This window comes from Nicotiana attenuata, unplaced genomic scaffold, assembly GCF_001879085.1.
Source record: "Nicotiana attenuata strain UT unplaced genomic scaffold, NIATTr2, whole genome shotgun sequence".
NCBI classification, from domain to species: Eukaryota; Viridiplantae; Streptophyta; class Magnoliopsida; order Solanales; family Solanaceae; genus Nicotiana; species Nicotiana attenuata.
The window spans coordinates 1-6,776 of NW_017676298.1; positions in this window are offsets into that span (position 1 = coordinate 1).

The window sequence follows — 6,776 nt, forward strand, 5'->3', positions numbered from 1 at the left end:
CTCCCCCAGTTCTTCTTGGGTGAAGGTGGTTTTGGAGGATCTTGCCTGTTCTTCATGTATGCTTGTTTACCTTTCTCACTGAATAACTCAGTAAAGATACCCTGTTTTAGCAAATGATCAACTTCACCTGCAGGAAACCTGCAATCTGCTGTTTTATGCCCGTGATCGTTATTAAATTCGCACAATGATCAGGGTTTCGTCTGTTCGGATTCGATCGCATTTCTTTGGCCATCGTACCTTATCTCCCATGCTTTTTAAAACAGCCACGAGTTCAGAGGTACTTACGTTTGAAGTTGTAACCACCGAACCTTGCCTTTATACTAACTTCTCAATCGTCTTCGTGACTCGCGTGTGTTTCCGATCATTCCCGAACCTCGATGAGAGCCTGATTCCCTGTTTCTAGGTTTGTGATCGTACCTTTGATTATCTTGCCTTGATCGTGAGTCTTTTCCCGCAGGTCCCATGTATGCCGTACCTGTTTTTATCGGATCTCTTTTCATTTTCCACACGCCTTGAGCTTACCTTTTCTTCGCTCTTTATGTCGTAAAATAATGTCTTCTTCAATCCTCATCTTTGTACTGTATCTGTTGTAGACATCATTCACGTTGTTGCTGGGATTTCACGAAGGCTTTTCTTTGAGTCGCCTCGTGGCTTCTGAACTCTTCTCATTCAAATTGCTGGTGAAGGCTATGGTTGCCCAATTGTCAGTACCGTGGCAGTGTCATTCTTTCCCGTTTAAATCTACCTACGAACTCTCTGAAAGTACAAGAGGGGGGGGGGTGAATTGTAGATAATTAAAGTTAATCGTTAATAAGTTGACTTATACTTAAGTAGTCGACTAAATATGCAATCTTGCAGATATAGTAATTCGAGGTAATAAGCAGAAAGTAAATGCAAAAATTAAAGAACACAGAATTTTTATACTGGTTCAGATTCAATGTGAATCCTAATCCAGTCCATTGGGTTGCAAGGGATTTCTCTTCAAGTGAATAAGTTTTCTTTCGAGTACAGATTTGATGTATTGTCGCTCAGTTTCTCTAGCACTCGTTTTGATACAATGCCTCACCAGTTGAATGCCCTCTTTTATCCCTGCTTGTTACACAGCAGATCTATATAGGCTACTATGCTTGTTTGCAGTAGAAATGAAGAGAGTTATTTTGGTTTGATCAAAGTATGCTAAGGATGGAGTTACACTGCGAATTTATACAAGGATAAATGGTGAAGGCTTGTCAACCCAAGGGTTTTGATACTGGAAAAAGTTGATTCTTTCCAAGAATAAAGAACTATCCGTTGCTTCTCTTCAGATCTTTTCCTTCGGCAGATAACGGGTTTGACAGGATTCTTCCTTGATTGTTTGGACCTTCCAATCTTGACCGCTGTCCGGATCTTCTAGCTTTAATTGTTCTTCAGTGATTTGATCTGACTCGTCAATCACAGCTTGCGTTGAATCTTTATTCCATTATGGCAGATTTGATTTCCCAGAATCATGGAGCTAATCCTGATTTGCTGATGTAGTACTGTTTCTTTCCTTGTACATCGTAAGTATTTCAGGCAGCTTCCCTTCTGAATAATTTCCTTCCTTGTTTGACATAGCCGTTCCAATAGTTCCTTTTTTACTTCTTTGAAACTCCTGCACATGCATATTAATTGCATCATTAAAATATGATCTAACAATCTCCCCCTTTTGATGCATGGCAAATAATATTACGTAAATGTAAGGAATGTAAACAACAGTTGACTTCCCTGTTTAGTACTAGCCGACTTGGCTCCCCTCAATGTGTGTTAGTCAACTGAACTTGATCTCCCCCTCAATGTGTGCAGTCGACTTGTACCTATATAGTCTTGTCTATGCATGGGCAGCATAGTTGACTTAACCTGTTCAAAGAATAAGAAGTATTGTCTATGCATGTAGCATATCGACTTAACCTGTATAACAAATAAGAATACATATGTGGACCCTATATATGCATAGTCGACTTGAACCTGCACATAAATCGTTACAATCCAGAAGATATATATTCTCCCCTTTTTTGGACATCAGCAAAGAGGATTAGCAAGTATTAGCAAAAATATTATCCACATAAGCAAAAGAAGAAAAAAAAACATCCACGGGCACAGCCCAACCATAGCCAAAACAAGTTTTAAGCAAAAAAAAAAAATATTGTCTGAAAAATACATCCATCTCAGCGACGCAGAAAGTAAGTAAGAGTGTTGCAGATCGCCTCCTTCAACTGTTCAAAGCTGGTGTTGGCAGCAATGCTCATTCCATCCAGCCTGTCGTGCACCTCCTTGAAGGCTTTAGCCGCATTCTCCCTTACCCTTTGCACAACTACCCTGATCTTAGACACATCTGACCCTGTTTCCTTTTAAATAGCATGAATAGCATCCATAGTCGACTGTGTGGAGGACAGAACGAGTCTTGATGTCTAAGAGTTGGGAGTCAATGGAGCTGAGCTTTTCACTTAGGTTGGCATGAATGGGAGAGGGCAGAACAGCAGACGAAGGCTTGGTTTCCACAAGAGTTTGCTTCGCATCGCTTTCACCCTTGTTAAACCCGGCACCCTTGACATTCACATACCCCATACGTCGAGAAGGCTCTAGAGTAGTAGCACTTGTATGAACAGGAACAAGGGGTAGTCTGAAAGCAGAATTTGATGAGCTTCCAGAATGTGGGTGATGGCCATACCGAAAGGAAGACTGGTTGGATCTTCAGCACTCTCAATCATAAAATTATGACCCATGAGGATAGCTTGATTTTGAGTTTGGAATGAGACAGTAGACAAAGAAGGTGTCCCTTTGAGAGAGGTTGAGAAGGAACCAATTCTGGGGAGAAGAGTGGTTGCAACAATGTGGGCAAGAACCCTAGTTTCAAAGCTCACATCACTAGGCCCTAATTGATTGGGAAGAGTTTCAGAGGGATTTTCAGCATACACTGTTTAGCCTGGTCAAAGGTGATTTCAAAATTCTCAAGGCCAAACATTCTTAAAGAGGGTGTAGGAAACCAAAGCAGCGACAGAGGAAAAGAGAATCGAACAGACCATTATCAAGAACAAGAGTTTCAAGCCTATCAGGTTTACTAGAGCGAAGATTAGCATAAAAATATGACAGGGGGTTCATACACTTTACGGCGGAGAAATAGAGATAAATTTTTCCCACCCTTGATACACGAAAAGATCCTTTACCTTGTAGTTGAGAGAATCCATATCATCAAGATCCACACACTCTCCATGGGCGATGGGCTTTGTCCTTGAGAGAGATAAAGAAATCCCTATTTGGGGTGTCCCAGAAATTTAGGTCGGAATCGAGTGAGGCAGAGAAATCGAACTTCGATTTCTTTGGAGTGGAAGAGGCAGGAGGATCCTCCATGGGACGCTTACAGGAGGCTTTTTCTCCTAAAAGTTTCGGGATGTGTTCAGAGTAACGCTCTTAAGAAGAGGCACAACCCTCAGAACGATCAGACCCTAAGTCTACTTGCTCAGGAGCGCGGAAAGGGTTTGCCTTTGAGCGGGTACTTTTTCTGGTGAAGCAGAGGGGTTTTTGGAAGATTTTGCATGGAAGAAGAGAGGGTTGGTTACAGGTTGAAGAAAGAAGGTGGAGATGAAAGGGACCGAAAAAGGCTTAACTTAAAGAGAAGAGATTTGACGATTGAGTACAGAAAAGGAAAGAGTGTCAGTCGAAGCGACGTGATGATTGGCTTTCCAACTTCGACTGCAAACTGATGGGAAACAGAATACAAAAGAGAGGGAAAAACCGACTGCGTAATTAATGCACTGAAAAGGAGTAATTTATGACATGTTTTTGAAAAATAACACTTTGGTCCTAAGAGTTTTTTTGAAAAACAAATGATGCAAGTAATTTTCTCAAGAACAAAATCTTTCTTCCAACAATGGTTTAGTAAAATATCAGCTAATTGGGGCAGAAGTGCCAACTAAAGCTAATTCTATGTCACCTTTAAGAACATGATCTCAATAAAATGATGTTTAATGTCTATATGCTTTGCTCTAGAATGATGCACAGGATTTTTAGAGAGACAAGTTGCACTAGAATTATCACAAAAATTATGTATAGGTTTGAAGGAAAGTTCATTAGTCACCCAATTGAGGTACATCCACAGGAGTTGTGCACAGCATTGACCAATGGCAATGTACTCAGCTTTAGTAGTGGACAGGCGACTGATGCTTGCTTTTTACTGTTCCAGGATATTAAAGCCTTTCCTAGTAATTGACAAGTGCCACTTGTGCTTTTCTGTCTTCTTTAATCACCTCTAAATCTGCATCTGAGAAACCTTCTAATTTAAATGATTTAGAGCGAGGATACCATAATCCATAAGATACTGTGTCAACAATATCGAATTAATCTTTTTACAGCAGTTAGATATGACTCCTTGGGAGCCGACTGAAACCTGGCACATTACAAACGCTGAACATAATATCTGGTCGACTTGCGGTCAGACTACAGTAAGTGATCAATCATTCTCTGTATTTTTGTTTCATCACTGGAGTACCCTGTTCGTTCCAAATTTTGTAGCCGGACTCATAGGAGTGCCAATTGATTTTGCATTTGCTCATGCCAAATTTTTGGATCAGCTCCTTTGTATTATTTAAGTTTGACAGATGAAAGGTTCCTTCTTCAGATTGATGAATTTGAAAGCCCAAGGAAAAATGTGAGTTCACCCATCATGCTCATTTTGAATTTGCTTTGCATGAGGTTTCGCAAATTCTTTGCACATAAGAGAGTTAGCACTTACCAAAGATAATTCATCAACATAAATTTGAATGATAAGGTTACCTTCTATTGATCGGTTTAATGAATAGAGTAGTATCAATTTTACCTCTGGTGAACCATGATCAACAGAAAGGTACTTAACCTGTCATACCAAGCACGTGGAGCCTGTTTCAGTCCGTATAGGGCCGTAGACTTGTACACATGATAAGGGAATTTTGAGTCTTTCAAAAGCCTGGAGTTTCACAAAAACTTCCTTCGTATTGAATCCATTCAGAAAAGCGCTTTTGACATCCATTTGAAACAATCTGAACCCCTTAAATGATGCATAAGCTAACAGGATTCGTATAGACTCTAATCCGAGCTACTGGGCAAAGGTTTCATCATAGTCAACTCCTTCTTGTTGTGGAATAGCCTTGAGCAACTAATCTGGCTTTGTTCCTTATGACTTGTCCTTCTTCTTCAGTTGTTTTTCTGAACACCCATTTTGTTCAATGACGGATACATTTCAGGTCGGTTAGTATCAGCTTCATACTTGATTCTTGCTGAATTGATCTAGTTCTTCTTGCATGGCTTTCACCCAGCTTGAACCTTCAAGCTTCCTCTACCTTTTTTGGCTCTATTTGAGAGATCAAACAATATTTCTGCTTTCTTCTTTAAGGGCAGCCCTGGTTTTCATTCTTCGTTTGTGATCTCCTATGATATATTTTTGTGGATATATCAGTTTCATTTCTCCATTCATTTAGTCGAACAGTGCTTGTAGTCGACTCCGTACGGGTTCTGGAGTGTTATTGCTAACTTGTTCAGTCGACTCAACCACATCTGCAGATTAGTTAACTCTTGTGATTTTCCTTTGTCCTGAACTTCTTTGAGTTTTGATCTTCGTCACCTACATTAATTGCCTTTCTCTACCAAGGGATTATTTTCATCGAACATAACATGAACAGATTCTTCTACGCATAAAGTACGTTTATTAAAGACTCTGAATGATCTGCTATTTAATGAATAAACCAAGAAAAATACCTTCATCACTTCTTGGATCAAATTTTCCAAGATTATTCCTTACCATTGTTATGAATGAAGCACTTGCTTCCAAATGGATGAAAATAACTGATATTTGGACGTTTACCTTTCCAGAGTTTCATAGGGAGTCTTTTTTAGAATAGGCCTTATGAGACAACGGTTGAGAATGTGACACGCAGTACTCACACCTTCAGCCCAGAAATGATTTGGGAGTGAATGTTCTAATAACATGGTTCTTGCAATGTCTTGAAGTGTTCTGTTCTTTCTTTCAACAACTCATTTTGCTGTGGTGAATGGGGTGCGGAGAAATTATGAGTGTAACCTTGATCTGTACAGAAAATCTTCAAATGCTTTACTTTCAAACTCGGCCTCCATGATCGCTTTGGATTTTTGAGATCAGATAGCCTTTTCTCTTTCAAATCCTCTTGCAGAAAACTTCAAAATTTCTTAAGGCTTCATCTTTATGAGATAAAAAAATTATCCAAGTAAAACGTGAAAAGTCATCCAACAATAACAAAAGCATATTTCTTGCCTCTATGCTAGCAGTTCTGTAGGTCCAAATAAGTCCATATGAAGTAATTGCAACGGTTTTGAAGTAGACACCGTGTCTTTGTTTTTGAAAAGAGTTTCTAGTTTGCTTACCCATCTGACATGCATCACAAATATGAGTTCTAGAGAAACTCAGTTTAGGTAAGCCAATAACTAAATCATGCTTGGATAATTTTTCAATCAAATGCATGCTGCAGTCCTAAGTCTTCTGTGCCACAACCAGGGATCATCAGATATAGAAGATAGGCAAATGTGACCATCTATATTTTCAAATCTATTCAAGTATGTAACATTTTCGTACCTTTTTCCAGAAGAATTATTTTACCTGATTCGTCTTCTATGGCACAACCTGTTCTCTTAAACTTTACCTCATATCCCGAGTCACAGAGTTGACTTATACTGAGGAGGTTGTAGTTTTAGTCCATCAACAAAGATATACTCAGTAATGTCACAGTTGTTGTTGAAAGGATAAGTTCCAAGTT